The sequence below is a fragment of the Bufo gargarizans genome, chromosome 1, assembly GCF_014858855.1.
Source record: "Bufo gargarizans isolate SCDJY-AF-19 chromosome 1, ASM1485885v1, whole genome shotgun sequence".
NCBI lineage: Eukaryota > Metazoa > Chordata > Amphibia > Anura > Bufonidae > Bufo > Bufo gargarizans.
The window spans coordinates 731,519,593-731,541,023 of NC_058080.1; positions in this window are offsets into that span (position 1 = coordinate 731,519,593).

The following is a 21,431-nucleotide window of genomic DNA, read 5'->3' on the forward strand; positions in this document are numbered from 1 at the left end:
CTGGAGTCCGGGCTGTTTAGCTCCCAGAGCATTGTCTAGACTGGATACAACTGTGCTAGTTTGTTACAATGTATCAGTCTGGAGTCCGGGCTGTTTAGCTCACAGAGCATTGTCTATACTGGATACAACTGTGCTAGTTTGTTACAATGTATCAGTCTGGAGTCCGGGCTGTTTAGCTCACAGAGCATTGTCTATACTGGATACAACTGTACTAGTTTGTTACAATGTATCAGTCTGGAGTCCGGGCTGTTTAGCTCACAGAGCATTGTCTAGACTGGATACAACTGTGCTAGTTTGTTACAATGTATCAGTCTGGAGTCCGGGCTGTTTAGCTCACAGAGCATTGTCTAGACTGGATACAACTGTGCTAGTTTGTTACAATGTATCAGTCTGGAGTCCGGGCTGTTTAGCTCACAGAGCATTGTCTATACTGGATACAACTGTACTAATTTGTTACAATGTATCAGTCTGGAGTCCGGGCTGTTTAGCTCCCAGAGCATTGTCTAGACTGGATACAACTGTGCTAGTTTGTTACAATGTATCAGTCTGGAGTCCGGGCTGTTTAGCTCACAGAGCATTGTCTATACTGGATACAACTGTGCTAGTTTGTTACAATGTATCAGTCTGGAGTCCGGGCTGTTTAGCTCACAGAGCATTGTCTATACTGGATACAACTGTACTAGTTTGTTACAATGTATCAGTCTGGAGTCCGGGCTGTTTAGCTCACAGAGCATTGTCTAGACTGGATACAACTGTGCTAGTTTGTCACAATGTATCAGTCTGGAGTCCGACTGTTTAGCTCACAGAGCATTGTCTAGACTGGATACAACTCTGCTAGTTTGTTACAATGTATCAGTCTGGAGTCCGGGCTGTTTAGCTCCCAGAGCATTGTCTAGACTGGATACAACTGTGCTAGTTTGTTACAATGTATCAGTCTGGAGTCCGGGCTGTTTCGCTCACAGAGCATTGTCTAGACTGGATACAACTCTGCTAGTTTGTTACAATGTATCAGTCTGGAGTCCGGGCTGTTTAGCTCCCAGAGCATTGTCTAGACTGGATACAACTGTTTCCACTTCCTAGCTGAGAGCAGGACGAGCTGTGGACAGGATTACTGCCTCTGAATTGTGTTCTCATTCACTGAATGCCAGGGGTGGACTGGGAACTTAAAGAGTAACTAAACATTTAGAATAATTTTTAATATATTGTCCCTAATCCCCTAAAAAAACTTTTCTAATATTTATTAATTTGCTATTTTTACTATACTTTTACATCCCTAAAGCACTTTATTCAGTGTAAGCTTATAACTCAGATCTCTGTACACCTCTGACAGCTCAGCAGTGTACGGAGTACCGAGTACTCATTTTATCAATAAGCAGCAGCAGCGCAGGGAGTACAGGCAGGAGCGCTCCTTGCAGCTCTTGCCTGTGTTCCCCGGGCAATTACTAATTCTTGCCATAGCCAATGGCAGGGGCAGACATACTGCCTGTGCAGCTGGTTCAGCTGCACATGGGCCCGGAAATGTAGGGGGCCCATCCCAGTGCCAGCAGAGGCGTTTATTTTTTTATCTTCTCATATTTTTCATTCCCTACCTCTGCCAACAGGGTAACCTGGGCACCTTAGTGTGGAGGTCGGGAGGGGGCGGAGTTTTGGCGGTGGGGGGGGGCATGATTAGCACTTACTGCGAATCTGCTGCCGGTTTGTGTCTACACTCCATAGCTGAAGGACCTTCGATGACATCATAGTCATGTGATCTTTTCAGCAGTGGAAGTGGAGGTAGGACCTGTGATGAGGTCACAGTCATGTGACCAGTGCAGAAAGAGGCAGCGCTCAGCAGTGCAGACCTGTGATGCCATAGAGTGAATGTGAGTGCCAGAGAAATGCTGGAAGATGTGGTTCTCCCCATTATACTTCCTCCCTGCTTAGTGGGAGGAAAATATGTTATTTAACTGGGACTGTCTGTTAGAGGGGCTGAAGGGAGGGGAGGGGTGTCAGTTACATAGGACTGTATGTTATAGAAGACTATAAGAAAGATATGTTTTTTACATGGGACTGTATTTTATAGAAGATTGGAGGGAGATGACTAGTGTTATTTACATGGGACTGGATATTTTAGAAGACTGGAGGGTAAGGGGTGATGTTATTTATATGGGACTATGTGTTGAAGCGGGGTGAAGGAGGGGATTTAAGTTATTTACATGGGACTGGAGGGGGAGGACGTGTTATTTACATGGGACTGCATGGTATAGAAGACTGAAGGGAGAGGAGTGAAGTTATTTACATGGGACTGCATGGTATAGAAGACTGTAAGGAAGATAGGTTATTTACATGGGACTGTATCATATAGAAGACTAGTAGGAGACGACTGGTGTTATTTACATGGGACTGCATGGTATAGAAGACTGGAGGGAGAGGACGGGCATTATAATTTATTGGGGCACTACAGAGATGATTATAACTTTGGGGGGTATGGCAGGAGGTATTATAATTACAGGGGACACTGCAGGGAACATTATAAATACTGTGGGCAGTGGTGGAGGGCATTACTACTACTGAGGGCTCTATAGAAGTGCCTTATAGATTATAAGAGGTGCCCTATAGGGAGCTTTATTACCACTGGGGATACTATTTGTGGGTGGCTTCCGTCTGGCAGTGAGCCCGGTGATGTCACTGGCACTAATGGACATGCTTAGCCTGTAAAATGGCTAGGGCAGCTCTAAAGCCACCCATCAGTGCCGGTCTGTGTTTGGCCCATGTTCATATATTGTACCGTATAAATGAACGAGGGGGCACACTCAAGAGGGAAACACTGACTGGATGTATCAAGTTATTTAATGTATTAAAAATATATTAAAAACAAACCCTTAAAATACACATAAAACATACATCAAATGATAAAATATATGATATGCAGCAATAGCAAATATAAACAATATCTCCTTTGTGGTCAGTATAGCAGCCGACGCACTGCTGTATGGGTAGACACAATAGTATCAGCAGTGTCCAAATTCCAATTGAGATGAATGTAGCAATTTTATAATAGATGGTATGGTATGGACGTCAGAATCGACAACTCTATATATAGATAGTGCTCCAATTAAAGAATATGGTGTGAATGTCAGGGTCGACAGCTCAAGTGTCCCGTACCTTTCCACAGATGAGGCACTATACCACTTAGGGTAATAATTCCGCGACTTATATGGGGCGCAGATTTTGTGCCAATGTCCGGTACTCAAATTATGTAGAGATGCGTGTAACAACCTCCAAGTTACTCACAGTTTCTAGCCGCTGTAGTGTTCCAGTCTCCCCCTTCCTTGCTGCGTGACTGCAGCGTTGATCTCCCAGATGGCCGTGGCGTCCCACGTGACCTGATCTCTTGGGTTCCGGGTTGGCGCTTGTATGACGTCACTACTATGCGGCAATGGCTTTGCGGCGGTAACTTTGATTGTGGAGGTAAATCGTTGAATCGCTGAACTTTGAAAGTATGCTAGTATATAGCTTTTGTTCTTCGCTTGGAATCCACGCACTCTGAATTGCCAGACGCGTTTCAGGGTCTTGCACCCCTTCCTCAGTGGCCACCGAGTGAGTGGATTCTCACTCCTTATGTATGGTGTTGACCCACCCATCATTAAGCTCTCTAGTGCTTATTTGAATATGTGGGATGGATTTCATTGCTGCTTTTCTTATTATGATTAAAAAGAGAACATTAAAATAACACTAAAATTCATAAATATTATACCCAAATTTTCAATATATAGTACTACTTGTAAAAACAACCTTGTGGATAAACTGCAAGGTCAATTTTAGGAAAACCGCATAAAAACGCATCAGTGTGAATTGCGTTTTGTATGCGGTTTTTATCCAACATTATAAAAACAGCTTTGTGGATAAACTGCAAGGTCAATTTTAGGAAAACCGCATAACAACCGCATCAGTGTAAATTGTGTTCTATATGCGGTTTTTTGATGTAATTTTTGTGTTTTTATACTCTGCTCATTGTATTTTTTTATAAAAAACTTTATATGGTGGGGTTTGTTGAGTATAGGGGGCCTTCCAGTGGGGAGGGGAAATCACAGCGTCAAACAATTGACAAACTGCGATGTCCCATCTCCACCGGACGGCCCCCCAACACTTACAGGAATCCAAACATCTCCATCTCCGCATTGAGCCCCCTTGGGATGATGGTATCATACTCAAAAATTCTGCGGGATTCCTGTCTCGACATATGAGCAATGTGATTTCCTCCTCTCCACATTTTCTTAACTCTTTCTATAGCGGTGAATTTGAGGCTGGTCGGATCACAATTATGTTGAATTTTGAAATGCTTCGATAGGGAATGTGTTTCTAAACCTTTCTTTATATTTGCCACATGTTCGGCTACCCTCTTTTTGAGTGTCCTTTTGGTTCTACCTATGTACTGTTTCCTACATCCACATTCTAGCAGGTAGATAACATCGGTAGAGTCACAGGTCAGACATTCCTGTATTTCTACACTAAATGTATTTACTGTGGATGTTACCTTTGTTGTTTTTTTGGGGAAGCTAGTAATTTTACAATTAGTACATCTCCCACATTTAAAAAATCCATTAGTTGTCAACCAATTCTTTTTTTGTAATTTTTGTTGTTGTTGATTGTCCTTCTTGGCTATTATAGTTGGGGCTATTTTGCCTGCCAAATTATTCGCCCTTGTGTACGTTATTTTTGGTACATCACTCAATAATGGGCCAATTAGTTTATCATTTAGTAAGTGATCCCAATGCTTTCGGATACTTCTTTCTATCACTTTATGTTGAGAACTAAATGGGAGAATAATTCTTATTATCTCATCTCGTGATTGTGGCAAACCTGTCTCAAAGAAGCTTTTCCTTTCCATCTTTTTTACTTTCTCCAGTGATTTGTCTATAATTTGCACTGGATAATCCCTTTCTAGGAATTGTTGTTTCAAGCCAGCTGCCTCTTCATCAAACTTGCTATCCACTGTACAGTTGCGCTTCAGTCTGCGGAACTGACTGGTTGGTATGTTGGTCAGCCAACGCGGAAGATGGCAACTAGCAAATCTGATGAAGCTATTCTTGGCCACTGGCTTGAAAAACGTATTGCATTGTACCTGGTTGTCTCTGATCCAGATTTCCAAATCCAGAAACTCAACTTTTTCTTTACTGGTGATTGGACTGAATACAAGGTTCTTATCATTTTTATTGATATCACTGAGAAATGAATTGAGGGACTCTGTTGTATTGCACCAAACGAACAGAATATCATCAATGTATCGCCGCCACAGCACCAGATCCGTCCCCAGCCTGGGCAAGATGTACTCCCTTTCCCATTGGGCCAAAAAAAGGTTGGCATAGCTGGGGGCGAATCTGGTGCCCATGGCGGTACCGGTACATTGCAGGTAGAACTCTTGCTCAAACGCAAAATAATTGTGAGTTAGAATATAATTTACTCCATCTAACAGGAACTGTAATTGTTCCGCAGAGAGCCCATCATCTCCTGACAGCTGCTCGTATAGTGCTTGTATCCCACTCGTGTGTTCAATAACTGTATAGAGAGATCCAACGTCCAGTGTCCCCAAGATCCATCCATCTACCCAACTGACTTCTTCCAATATCTTAATGATGTCAGTGGTGTCCCGGATGTATGATGGCACCCGTTTGACATAAGGTTGCAGCCATTGATCAATATATTTGGATAGATTGCATGATATCGATTGAATGCCCGATACAATCGGACGACCTGGAGGTGCTTCCAGGTTTTTATGGATCTTGGGGACACAGTAGAACATTGGAACCCTCCTCTCAGTAAGGAAATTGGCCTCAACCCCCCTTATACAAAAATTTTTTAGGATGCTATAGTATTCTTGTGTTGGGTCTCCTTTTAGTTTTTGATAGGTGCTTCCAGATCTTAATTGTCTATAGCATTCTTCTGTATAGTCCTTTGTATTCAATATCACAATGGCCCCGCCTTTATCTGCGGGCCTAATAATAATGTTATTTGTTTCTTGTAGGGATTTGATGGCTTTGATTTCTTCCCTGTTGAGATTTGGATTTACCCTGCGACTTTTAATTCTTCTTAAATCACGTTCTACATTATTCTTAAATGTGGCCATCTCTTTACTGATTTCCTGCCTGGGATATTTCTTTGATCTAACCTTCAGATCTGTATGTGGATATTGCTTTGTATTACTTCCCATATCTATCTCCCTATTAATGGGATTTTTTAGGAAATATTTTTTAAGACATAGGCGTCTAATGAATTTCTCCACTCCTATGTATGTAGCAAATTTATCCATAGGATTAGTGGGAGCAAATTTCAAACCTTTGTTGAGAAGCTGCACTTGGCTTTCTGTAAGTGTGGTATCACTAATATTTATTATATTATTAATTGGTGTTTTTATTTCTTGTGTTTTCGTCTTTTGTGCATGTCGTCCTCTACGTATTCTTCGTTGTGATTGTGTTTTTGTGACCTGTTTACTCCTGATGTGTATTGGTGTGTTGTGTCCTGATAGTGTCTGTGCTCCTGTCTGTGTGTCTGGTAATATCCTTTGTTCTGTGTATATTCCCTCGGACGATCCCTCAAATTGTAGTCGTGAGCATAGCTCTGTGTTGTATAATTGTGTTTCTGTGTCTCTTGGCGTGTTGGAGTGGGAGTCCGTGTATTCCTTATTCGTGCTTTGTGATGTGGGGGTGTGAAATCTAAAAAATGTGGTGTTGCTAGTGTCTCATATCTATTTGATGTTTTGACATTTTCCATTTGTCCCTGTGTATTGGTGTGTTCTACCTCCCGTCCAAAAATTTCTATGGTTTCTTTCTTTTCCATATTGTGTAGTTTTTTGGATTTTTTACCTATTATTTCTCTTTCTAGTGCATCTAAATTTTTACAGATTCTCTCGTGCCACTTCTGGACTGCCTCAGTATTTGGAAACATTTCTATTTCTTTTTTTAGAGTATCTATTTGTCCTGTCATTTCCTCTGTCATTTTTATTCTTCTTTTAATGATCATTTGGATAAGGGCTCCAGATTGTATTTTTAGGAATCCATCCCATTCCTTTCTGAACTCATCATTCATCAAATCAGATGCAGGTGTCTTGGTCAATGTTAGACCCTTAGGGATGAGGCCCCTATCCAAATATTGCGTCAGTGATCTAATTTCCCACTTGTTACGCAATTGACGTTGCAGAATCCTCTCCAAAGCTTTAAAAACATCATCATTAGATCTTGTTATCTGTATTGAAGCTTCACCTTCCAGATTGAAGGTGAAAGCTTCAATTCTTTTATATTTATTATCTAAGTGTTCCCAAATGTCCATATCAAAACTGGACAAACCCCACCATATAAAGTTTTTTATAAAAAAATACAATGAGCAGAGTATAAAAACACAAAAATTACATCAAAAAACCGCATATAGAACACAATTTACACTGATGCGGTTGTTATGCGGTTTTCCTAAAATTGACCTTGCAGTTTATCCACAAAGCTGTTTTTATAATGTTGGATAAAAACCGCATACAAAACGCAATTCACACTGATGCGTTTTTATGCGGTTTTCCTAAAATTGACCTTGCAGTTTATCCACAAGGTTGTTTTTACAAGTAGTACTATATATTGAAAATTTGGGTATAATATTTATGAATTTTAGTGTTATTTTAATGTTCTCTTTTTAATCATAATAAGAAAAGCAGCAATGAAATCCATCCCACATATTCAAATAAGCACTAGAGAGCTTAATGATGGGTGGGTCAACACCATACATAAGGAGTGAGAATCCACTCACTCGGTGGCCACTGAGGAAGGGGTGCAAGACCCTGAAACGCGTCTGGCAATTCAGAGTGCGTGGATTCCAAGCGAAGAACAAAAGCTATATACTAGCATACTTTCAAAGTTCAGCGATTCAACGATTTACCTCCACAATCAAAGTTACCGCCGCAAAGCCATTGCCGCATAGTAGTGACGTCATACAAGCGCCAACCCGGAACCCAAGAGATCAGGTCACGTGGGACGCCACGGCCATCTGGGAGATCAACGCTGCAGTCACGCAGCAAGGAAGGGGGAGACTGGAACACTACAGCGGCTAGAAACTGTGAGTAACTTGGAGGTTGTTACACGCATCTCTACATAATTTGAGTACCGGACATTGGCACAAAATCTGCGCCCCATATAAGTCGCGGAATTATTACCCTAAGTGGTATAGTGCCTCATCTGTGGAAAGGTACGGGACACTTGAGCTGTCGACCCTGACATTCACACCATATTCTTTAATTGGAGCACTATCTATATATAGAGTTGTTGATTCTGACGTCCATACCATACCATCTATTATAAAATTGCTACATTCATCTCAATTGGAATTTGGACACTGCTGATACTATTGTGTCTACCCATACAGCAGTGCGTCGGCTGCTATACTGACCACAAAGGAGATATTGTTTATATTTGCTATTGCTGCATATCATATATTTTATCATTTGATGTATGTTTTATGTGTATTTTAAGGGTTTGTTTTTAATATATTTTTAATACATTAAATAACTTGATACATCCAGTCAGTGTTTCCCTCTTGAGTGTGCCCCCTCGTTCATTTATACGGTACAATCTCTTTCACTGGTCCTGAGGGTAAGACCTGAGGGTGAGCACCTATCCATACAAAACAGGGGTGAGCCGCTGTACTCCATTTTTCCATGTTCATATATGCCTGCATTATTGAGAAAAAAAATTATATTTGAATATATGCAAATGATCCTCTAGGAGCAACGTGGGCGTTACCATTACACCTAGAGGCTCTGCTGCCTCTATTTTGACAGGGCCTGGCAGTGAAAATGTCACCCCACCGGGTTATGTTAAAGTGCAGAGGGCGCGGCAGTTACAGAGAGAGCGGAGCCTCTAGGTGTAATGGTAACGCCCCGTTTGTCGTTTGTATATAATAAAATATCATTTTTCTCAGCAATGCGGGCACATAAGAACATGGGACCAACACAGATATCTTCAGCTGCCAAGCGCACATGTAACAGGTCAGTCCTTTAATTGTCCAAGTGTATGAGGGAGTCCTGAGGGATAGCTGAAGGCCTAGGGAGCATTTTACCATCAGCTATGGACTTCATTGGGGGGAGAAAGCGGCACTAAAGTGCCTCGGGCAGCATCAAATCTAAATATGGCCCTGGCTCCACATCACACTGCTGGTCTGTGTAGGAGGAGGAGCGGTGTGGCCGGGAATCTGCTGTGCTCCTCCTGCTATGTGTGACACTATATCCTGCTACTGCTGTGGAGCGCCAGCGGCTGAACTGTCATCATGAGGAACTAGGGGAGTATATTATTTTAACTTCCCCTGAAGGGGCACATATCTGAGCATTACTACTGTGAGGGGCACATATCTGACCATTACTACTGTGAGGGGGCACATATCTGACCATTACTACTGTGAGGGGCACATATCTGACCATTACTACTGTGAGGGGGCACATATATGACCATTAATACTGTGAGGGGGCACATATCTGACCATTGCTACTGTGAGGGGGCACATATCTGACCATTGCTACTGTGAGGGGGCACATATCTGACCATTACTACTGTGAGGGGGCACATATCTGACCATTACTACTGTGAGGGGCACATATCTGACCATTGCTTCTGTGAGGGGGCACATATCTGACCATTGCTTCTGTGAGGGGGCACATATCTGACCATTACTACTGTGAGGGGCACATATCTGACCATTACTACTGTGAGGGGCACATATCTGACCATTACTACTGTGAGGGGGCACATATCTGACCATTACTACTGTGAGGGGGCACATATCTGACCATTACTACTGTGAGGGGGCACATATCTGACCATTACTACTGTGAGGGGGCACATATCTGACCATTACTACTGTGAGGGGCACATATCTGACCATTACTACTGTGAGGGGCACATATCTGACCATTACTACTGTGAGGGGGCACATATCTGACCATTACTACTGTGAGGGGGCACATATCTGACCATTACTACTGTGAGGGGGCACATATCTGACCATTACTACTGTGAGGGGGCACATATCTGACCATTACTACTGTGAGGGGGCACATATCTGACCATTACTACTGTGAGGGGGCACATATCTGACCATTACTACTGTGAGGGGGCACATATCTGACCATTACTACTGTGAGGGGGCACATATCTGACCATTACTACTGTGAGGGGGCACATATCTGACCATTACTACTGTGAGGGGCACATATCTGACCATTACTACTGTGAGGGGCACATATCTGACCATTACTACTGTGAGGGGGCACATATCTGACCATTACTACTGTGAGGGGGCACATATCTGACCATTACTACTGTGAGGGGGCACATATCTGACCATTACTACTGTGAGGGGGCACATATCTGACCATTACTACTGTGAGGGGGCACATATCTGACCATTACTACTGTGAGGGGGCACATATCTGACCATTACTACTGTGAGGGGGCACATATCTGACCATTACTACTGTGAGGGGGCACATATCTGACCATTACTACTGTGAGGGGGCACATATCTGACCATTACTACTGTGAGGGGCACATATCTGACCATTACTACTGTGAGGGGCACATATCTGACCATTACTACTGTGAGGGGGCACATATCTGACCATTACTACTGTGAGGGGGCACATATCTGACCATTACTACTGTGAGGGGGCACATATCTGACCATTACTACTGTGAGGGGGCACATATCTGACCATTACTACTGTGAGGGGGCACATATCTGACCATTACTAATGTGAGGGGGCACATATCTGACCATTACTACTGTGAGGGGGCACATATCTGACCATTACTACTGTGAGGGGGCACATATCTGACCATTACTAATGTGAGGGGGCACATATCTGACCATTACTACTGTGAGGGGGCACATATCTGACCATTACTACTGTGAGGGGCACATATCTGACCATTACTACTGTGAGGGGCACATATCTGACCATTACTACTATGAGGGGGCACATATCTGACCATTACTACTGTGAGGGGGCACATATCTGACCATTACTACTGTGAGGGGCACATATCTGACCATTACTAATGTGAGGGGGCACATATCTGACCATTACTACTGTGAGGGGGCACATATCTGACCATTACTACTGTGAGGGGGCACATATCTGACCATTACTACTGTGAGGGGGCACATATCTGACCATTACTACTGTGAGGGGGCACATATCTGACCATTACTACTGTGAGGGGCACATATCTGACCATTACTAATGTGAGGGGGCACATATCTGGACATAACTATTATGTACTGGCACAAAGGGGGAATAATTACTATGTGGGGGCATTAAGGGGACTGGGTGTGTATAGTTATGCTTTGGGCAGAGTTAGAGGTGCGACCTAGTATGAAAAGAATATATATACATATTGTAAACATATTCACAAGATGTTTTTTATTTGCACATATACGTTTATATTTGTATGTGTGGTTTGGGGGGGGCAGGTACATCCTTTGCACAGGGGCCCTCTGCTGCCTGTGTCCACCCCTGGTCAATGGGTACCCTGTACCCATGTGCTATGCCAGGATTAGCTAAGCAGAGCGGGCTCCCACTTCTGTCTGCTCCGCTAAGCTGAGAGAACTGTCATGGGTCGAACAGCTGATAATTAGACGCAGGATGAGAAAGTGAACGGCACAGAGAATTACTAGATGTAAATTACAAATGGTCTAAATGATAAAAAGATTTTACATAGTTCTGCTCTAACAGGAATGCTATCAATAACCCTTTAATCTTCCTATACAATGCCAGATTTACAGGAATGTGACATGTGCACCAGCAGAATAGTGAGTGCAGCTCTGGAGTATAATACAGGATGTAACTCAGGATAGTACACGATAAGTAATGTAATGTATGTACACAGTGACTCCACCAGCAGAATAGTGAGTGCAGCTCCGGAGTATAATACAGGATGTAACTCAGGATCAGTACAGGATAAGTAATGTATGTACACAGTGACTTCACCAGCAGAATAGTGAGTGCAGCTCTGGAGTATAATACAGGATATAACTCAGGATCAGTACAGGATAAGTAATGTAATGTATGTACACAGTGACTGCACCAGCAGAATAGTGAGTGCAGCTCTGGAGTATAATACAGGATGTAACTCAGGATCAGTATAGGATAAGTAATGTAATGTATGTACATGGTGACTCCACCAGCAGAATAGTGAGTGCAGCTCTGGAGTATAATACAGGATGTAACTCAGGATCAGTACATGATAAGTAATGTAATGTATGTACACAGTGATTATACCAGCAGAATAGTGAGTGCAGCTCTGGAGTATAATACAGGATCTAACTCAGGATCAGTACAGTATAAGTAATGTATGTACACAGTGACTTCACCAGCAGAATAGTGAGTGCAGCTCTGGAGTATAATACAGGATATAACTCAGGATCAGTACAGGATAAGTAATGTATGTACACAGTGACTGCACCAGCAGAATAGTGAGTGCAGCTCTGGAGTATAATACCGGATAACTCAGGATCAGTACAGGATAAGTAATGTATGTACACAGTGACTGCACCAGCAGAATAGTGAGTGCAGCTCTGGAGTATAATACAGGATGTAACTCAGGATCAGTACAGGATAAGTAATGTATGTACACAGTGACTTCACCAGCAGAATAGTGAGTGCAGCTCTGGAGTATAATACAGGATATAACTCAGGATCAGTACAGGATAAGTAATGTAATGTATGTACATGGTGACTCCACCAGCAGAATAGTGAGTGCAGCTCTGCAGTATAATACAGGATGTAACTCAGGATCAGTACAGGATAAGTAATGTATGTACACAGCGAGGGGGCACATATCTGACCATTACTACTGTGAGGGGGCACATATCTGACCATTACTACTGTGAGGGGCACATATCTGACCATTACTAATGTGAGGGGGCACATATCTGGACATAACTATTATGTACTGGCACAAAGGGGGAATAATTACTATGTGGGGGCATTAAGGGGACTGGGTGTGTATAGTTATGCTTTGGGCAGAGTTAGAGGTGCGACCTAGTATGAAAAGAATATATATACATATTGTAAACATATTCACAAGATGTTTTTTATTTGCACATATACGTTTATATTTGTATGTGTGGTTTGGGGGGGGCAGGTACATCCTTTGCACAGGGGCCCTTTGCTGCCTGTGTCCACCCCTGGTCAATGGGTACCCTGTACCCATGTGCTATGCCAGGATTAGCTAAGCAGAGCGGGCTCCCACTTCTGTCTGCTCCGCTAAGCTGAGAGAACTGTCATGGGTCGAACAGCTGATAATTAGACGCAGGATGAGAAAGTGAACGGCACAGAGAATTACTAGATGTAAATTACAAATGGTCTAAATGATAAAAAGATTTTACATAGTTCTGCTCTAACAGGAATGCTATCAATAACCCTTTAATCTTCCTATACAATGCCAGATTTACAGGAATGTGACATGTGCACCAGCAGAATAGTGAGTGCAGCTCTGGAGTATAATACAGGATGTAACTCAGGATAGTACACGATAAGTAATGTAATGTATGTACACAGTGACTCCACCAGCAGAATAGTGAGTGCAGCTCCGGAGTATAATACAGGATGTAACTCAGGATCAGTACAGGATAAGTAATGTATGTACACAGTGACTTCACCAGCAGAATAGTGAGTGCAGCTCTGGAGTATAATACAGGATATAACTCAGGATCAGTACAGGATAAGTAATGTAATGTATGTACACAGTGACTGCACCAGCAGAATAGTGAGTGCAGCTCTGGAGTATAATACAGGATGTAACTCAGGATCAGTATAGGATAAGTAATGTAATGTATGTACATGGTGACTCCACCAGCAGAATAGTGAGTGCAGCTCTGGAGTATAATACAGGATGTAACTCAGGATCAGTACATGATAAGTAATGTAATGTATGTACACAGTGATTATACCAGCAGAATAGTGAGTGCAGCTCTGGAGTATAATACAGGATCTAACTCAGGATCAGTACAGTATAAGTAATGTATGTACACAGTGACTTCACCAGCAGAATAGTGAGTGCAGCTCTGGAGTATAATACAGGATATAACTCAGGATCAGTACAGGATAAGTAATGTATGTACACAGTGACTGCACCAGCAGAATAGTGAGTGCAGCTCTGGAGTATAATACCGGATAACTCAGGATCAGTACAGGATAAGTAATGTATGTACACAGTGACTGCACCAGCAGAATAGTGAGTGCAGCTCTGGAGTATAATACAGGATGTAACTCAGGATCAGTACAGGATAAGTAATGTATGTACACAGTGACTTCACCAGCAGAATAGTGAGTGCAGCTCTGGAGTATAATACAGGATATAACTCAGGATCAGTACAGGATAAGTAATGTAATGTATGTACATGGTGACTCCACCAGCAGAATAGTGAGTGCAGCTCTGCAGTATAATACAGGATGTAACTCAGGATCAGTACAGGATAAGTAATGTATGTACACAGCGACTCATTGTTTGAAAGATTGTTTGAGTCCATTTAGGGTGGTGTCACACTATATCTTAAAAAACACTCCAGTTTTTTGTGATATGCCGCCCATTAGTAATTATAAAATGCTCTATTAACATTGCTTTTTAGTAGTGTCGTTTTAAGATCATTTTTGCCCCTTGGCAGGTTTTTTAAATCCCAGCACGCTCTGGGTGTGCAGTTTCTTCAGACAGTTTTCGTAGACTTCTCTATATGAAAAAAAAAAGTCTGAAAAAAACCCCACTGTGTGACTAATAGACGCCACCACCAAAAATGCTTGCATGAAATGCAAGACTTCCAAGCCAAAAGAAAAGCAGGTTCCCCTCGCTCGCCACCTGCATACCTTGTGTTCCTGGTTGTGCAGTATTGTCTGTTTTTTCCAGTTTTTTTAGGTTTTCACACCACATTAGGAGCCTGAGACCACAGCTGTCTCTCTCCGCTCTGCTGGAATAATTATCCCGTGTTTAGAAGCGTCTCCGTTTTCTCAGCTCTCATCCCACGAGGATCTTGAGAACCATCTTAGGTTCCTTTGAAGTGTACGGATTAATAATACCAAGTGATTCTTGACAAATAGGAAGGTTTGGCCTGAAAACAATCAAAAAGTAGGGAGTGTTCACTCCCCAACTGTACTATGGGGGCGATACCGGCCATAGAAGTTTATTATACAGCGGGGAAAATAAGTATTTGATACACTGGTGATTTTGCAAGTTTTCCCACCTACAAAAAAATTGAGAGATCTGTAATTTGTATCGTAGGTGACACTTCCACTGTGACAGACAGAATCAGAAAAAAAAAATCCAGAAATCACATTATATGATTGCTAAAAAATTAATTTGCATTTTATTGCTGGAAATAAGTATTTGATCACCTGCCAACCAGCAAGAATTCTGGCTCTCAAAGGCCTAATAGTTTTTCTTTAAGAAGCCCTCCTACTCTGCACTCATTGCCTGTATTAATTGCACCTGTTTGAACTCGTTACCTGTATAAAAGACACCTGTCCACACACTCCAACCTCTCCACCGTGGCCAAGACCAAAGAGCCGTCTAAGGACACCAGGGACAAAATTGTAAACCTGCACAAGGCTGGTACGGGCTACCGGAGAGAAGTCAACAACTGTTGGCACAATTATTAGAAAATGGAGGAAACCCAAGAAGACTGTCTTCATCGGTCTGGGGATCCATGCAAGATCTCGCCTAGTGGCGTAAGGAATCAGCCCAGAACTACATGGGAGGACCTGGTCAATGACCTGAAGAGAGCCCGGACCACAGTCTCAAAGATTACCGTTAGTAACACACTACGCCGTCATGGATTAAAATCCCGCAGGGCACATAAGGTCTCCCTGCTCACGCCAGCACATGTCCAGGCCTGTTTGAAGTTCACCAATGACCATATGGATGATCCAGAAGAGGCATGGGAGAAGGTCATGTGGTCAGATGAGACCAAAATAGAACTTTTCGGTATCAACTCTACTAGCCGTGTTTGGAGGAAGAAGAAGGATGAGTACAACCTCAAGAACACTGTCCCAACCGTGAAGCATGGGGGTGGAAACATCATACTTTGGGGGGACAAGACGACTGCACCGTATTGAAGGGAGGATGGATGGGGCCATGTATCTCGAGATTTTGGCCAACAACCTCCTTCCCTCAGTAAGGGCATTGAAGATGGGTCATGGCTGGGTTTTCCAGCATGACAACGACCCGAAACACACAGCCAGGGCAACTAAGGAGTGGCTCGGTAAGAAGCCTTTCAAGGTCCTGGAGTTGGCTAACCAGTCTCCAGACCTGAACCCAATCGAAAATCAATGTAGCCCAGCAGCAGCCCCGAAACCTGAAAGATCTGGAGAAGATCTGTATGGAGGAATGGGCCAAAGTCCCTGCTGCAGTGTGTGCAAACTTGGTCAAGAACTACGGGAACGTCTGACCTCTGTAATTGGAAAACAAAGGTTTCTGTACCAAATATCAAGTTCTGTTTTGTATCAAACACTTATTTTGTGCCATAAAATGCAAATTAATTCTTTAAAAATCATACAATGTGATTTTCTGGATATGTTTTTTTAGATTCTGTCTGTCACAGTTGAAGTGTCACCTACGATACAAATTACAGATCTCTCCATTCTTTGTAGGTGGGAAAACTTGCAAAATCGCCAATGTATCAAATACTTAATTTCCCCGCTGTATATGCAGGATATATACTGTGTCCTGGATTTATTCCACTTGTATTGAGGATGGAGATGATTTACTTTACATCACATCAGCAGTTTACACATCTGCCTCATAGACTTTCATCTGAGTAAGACGCTTCTATTGTCATACAAATCTGTATTAGAAGAAAACCTGCTCGGCTCAGCAGCCCTCCTGCATCCGGCTCGGCTTTTCAGAAATTTCTCAGGTTGATCTGGAGCATTTCCAGTATGAGAAAATACTGCCCCCTAGTGGCAGTGACCGGTGTTCTCTAATCTCAACTGTAAGCAAAATAATCAATATGAAGCATCCTTTGTGAGACAACTTAATGATGCAAATTGCCCTTAAGGGGTCCTCCAGGCTTTTAATAGAGACGACCTTTCCTCGGGATCTGTCATCAATATCAGATCGGCGGGTGTCCGACACCCAGCACCCCTGCCGATCAGCTGTATGAGGAGACGGCGCGCAGTGTGCACGTGCCGCCTCCCGTCTCTCTTCCTGCTCGCTGCTGCAGTCCATGGCAAAGCAGCGGCAAACAGGCTATAGACACCATTTTTTTTTATGATTGCATTTTGCTGATTTTGGGCTAAAATTCAATTGGTCTTTATTAAAAATGTTCAGTCAATCCTCAGATACAAGGGTTTGAAATCAGCTTGTTTGCAAGTAGTCACTTGGTGTTTTCTTTGCATCCCATCATCTGATGGCTCACGTGTAGCTCTTATCGCTGATCTCCTGACCTCATAAACACTTATTTAAAGGGGTTGTCCCACGAAAAAATATTCTATAGTGTTCAAACCAGCAGCTGGATCTGAATACTTTTGTAATTGCATATCATCAAAAATTTTGCATCACCACTGAGTTATTCAATAAAATGTATCCGTATAGCGCCACCTGCTGTTTGTTCTTCTATATTATAATGTAAGAACAAGGAGGTATAATATATAGGCTAATAGCAGTTCATGGCAAGAAACATGAACTGTCTGTAGTCACATACATGTAGCCTTGGTCTCCGACAAAAAGTTTATATGAAGTTCCCCTAGACCCCAACACTATTCGGGCTCATGTACACGGCCGTTGCTCGGCCGTTCCGTCCATTGTGGACCGCAACAGGTTCTATTTTTTACGGTGCGGAGGCACGGAGAGAAATCCCACGGAAGCACTCCGTAGGGCTTCTGTGCCTCCATTCCGCACCGCACCTTCCAGATTGCGGACCCATTCAAGTGAATGAGTCCACATCCGTGATGCGGTGCACAAATGGCTGGGGCCCGTATATTGCGGACCCGCTGTTTGTGGGCCACAATACAGGCCCAGCCGGCCCACGTGTGCATGAGCCCTTGGCACACTTGGCACAGATTATATGGTGGACACATAGGTGGTAAATGCACAGGGAACCCGACCCGCATGTGCTGGATGCATGGCTTGGACCGATATGAATGAGAACAGCCGACACCTGTGGACCGGTTCACTGCTGCCGACAGGTCCATACCATCAGTCCATTTAATGTGACTTTATTTATTAATATTTTGTAATTTTTTTTTATTTTTTTTCCTGCTTTAAATAAAGTTTTCTGCATTTATTGACCAATTATTCATTTCTTTTATTGCCCTAGTTATACATGAGAGCCGCCTGTATCTTCAGCTTTCAAACAAAATATATCCCTCCCTATCCGACCTCCCTATCCAACTGTTTGCATGGACACCAGGGGTGCACCTAGTCTTTCTGCTGCCGGAGGCAAAAACTGACATGGCGCCCCTCTCTCCCCAATGCCAATTTCTTAACCTAACCCCTTCCCTTTAGCCCATGGGCCTTTGGCTGCCCCTTTCTTGCCCCTACCTGGTGCGGCCTCAGGCGATCGCTTCACCTGGACTCATTGGTGGTGCACCCCTGATGGACACATAGCTGGGGTTCACCTGATTAAAACACTGTTTTCCTTTTGTTGATCCCAGGCTCCGTTCCTGAATTATGATAGAAATTAGATCTTGAGGGGGCGTCACCATTGCTCTTGTTGCACCCGATCTCCGCTCCTTTCTGTGGCTGGCCCCTCCCTCGCTGCTTTCTCACTGTCTGACCCTGTCAATCAAAGCTGCAAGGGGAGGCTGGCCACAGAAAGGAGCGGGACGTGTGTGCAACAGGAGCAAGGATGACACCCTTATTGCACCGAATGCCTCATTTGCATATTAAGAAAACGTATCATCACTCGGGAACTGAGCATCCAATCAACAAAAGAAAAACAGCATTTTAATGTATGCAAAGAGTTAAATAGGGAGGTCCCTGGTGACAGATTCCCTTTAGGCCTCCTGCACACAAACGTGTGCGCCCCGCGCGGGAACACCGACCGCGGGGCAGCCGCAGCGGATCACAGACCCATTCACTTTAAAGGGTCCGCGATCCGTCCGTTCCGCAAAAAGATAGGACATGCTCTATCTTTTTGCGGAACGAAAGTACGGGATAAAACCCCACGGAAGCACTCCGTAGTGTTCCGTTCTGTGCTTCCGTTCCGCACCATTCTGCATCTCCGGATTTGCGGACCCATTGAAGTGAATGGGTCCGCATCCGTGATGCGGAATGCACATGGAACGGTGCCTGTGTATTGCGGATCCGCAAATGCGGTCTGCAATACAGGCACGGGACACCTACGGTCGCGTGCAGGAGGCCTTAAAGGGGTTGTCCCATGAAAAATATATAAACTGTTTGCAAACCGCCGCCTGGATCTGAATACTTTTGTAATCGCATGGAATTAAAAATTTTGTATAGCCACTAAAGTGCCACCTACTGTTTATTCTTCTTATTTCTCTGTCCACCTCATTGAGGTGGACACACGTGCTCAGTTCCATCATTCTACTGCCACCAGCTGTATCTACTGTTAGACGCTGTGACAATTGTGAAAGCTGCAGCAGAAAGGACACCTGCCAGCTGCAATAGGGAGAGGGCGAGCTGCAGCAGAAAGGATACACATCCTGAGCTGACATTGGGAGAGAGCTGCAGCAGAAAGGATACACATCCTGAGCTGACATTGGGAGAGAGCTGCAGCAGAAAGGATACACATCCTGAGCTGACATTGGGAGAGAGCTGCAGCAGAAAGGATACACATCCTGAGCTGACATTGGGAGAGAGCTGCAGCAGAAAGGATACACATCCTGAGCTGACATTGGGAGAGAGCTGCAGCAGAAAGGATACACATCCTGAGCTGACATTGGGAGAGAGCTGCAGCAGAAAGGATACACATCCTGAGCTGACATTGGGAGAGAGCTGCAGCAGAAAGGATACACATCCTGAGCTGACATTGGGAGAGAGCTGCAGCAGAAAGGATACCCGCCAGCTGCGATAGGAAGAGGGTGAGCGGCAGCAGAAAGGATACACATCCTGAGCTGACATTGTGAGAGAGCTGCAGCAGAAAGGATACACATCCTGCGCTGACATTGGGAGAGAGCTGCAGCAGAAAGGATACACATCCTGAGCTGACATTGGGAGAGAGCTGCAGCAGAAAGGATACACATCCTGAGCTGACATTGGGAGAGAGCTGCAGCAGAAAGGACATGCTCCCTGACCTGCCAAACCTAACATAATCTAACTGAGCAATTGGAGCAATGATTGGAGAGATCTCTGGATCCATGTGAGGTGCAGGGCTGGTTCTAGCTTTGTTAGAAAGAGATTGTCATGTACTATGTGATGTCTGATTCTTATCTTTTACACCAGGTACGGCATAACGCCTTTAAAATTAAAAAAATAAATAAAACAAACCTCTGTGCGAGCAATATAACGCAATGTTCTCTACTGGTCCTCCTGCTCTCCAGAGATGAATCTATATATATAGCTATGGGCTCAGTCAAGGAAAACTATATTACAGTATTATTATTTTTAACGAGTGGATGGATTCACGTGGGAAAGGGTTAAACATCTTACGGCAGAACTGGAAAAGGATGTTCCAAGAATTCCAGCAAGGGAACTGATAGCAGATTAACTTCTGACCCTACTAATTGTGAGGAGGGGAGCAGTGAATTATAGATGGTGATGGCTCCTTTATGGACCCGCCATGAGATGTGCCCCTCATTAGTGAGAGTGCAAAAGCCAGCGGGTGGGATATCATAGCTATGTACACATATGAGGGTATGAGATCACGTGTGTATACTGGCAAACTAAACCCCAGGGAAATAAATCCTTCCTGACCTAACATGAAAGATTATTTATCATCATTCTGCCCCTTTATTGGATACATTATACATGCTTTCATAATCGCCTTAATATTTGACAAGTAATTGCTTAAGGCGGGCATTTGGCAGAAAAAAAAATTGTAGAGAAATTCATGTATATATAAGACAGGAATCCTATTAAATATAGTCCAATGGCAGAGAGGATTAAGGCCCCTTTCACACGGGCGAGATTTCCGCGCGGGTGCAATGCGTGAGGTGAACGCATTGCACCCGCACTGAATCCGGACCCATTCATTTCTACGGGGCTTTGCACATGAGCGGTGATTTTCACGCATCACTTGTGCGTTGCGTGAAAATCGCAGCATGCTCCTCTTTGTGCGTTTTTCACGTAACGCAGGCCCCAATAGAAATGAATGGTGTTGCGTGAAAATCGCAAGCATCCGCAAGCAAGTGCTGATAGGGTGTGATTTTCACGCACTGTTGCTAGGATGACGATCGGGATAGGGACCCGATCATTATTATTTTCCCTTATAACATGGTTATAAGGGAAAATAATAGCATTCTGAAT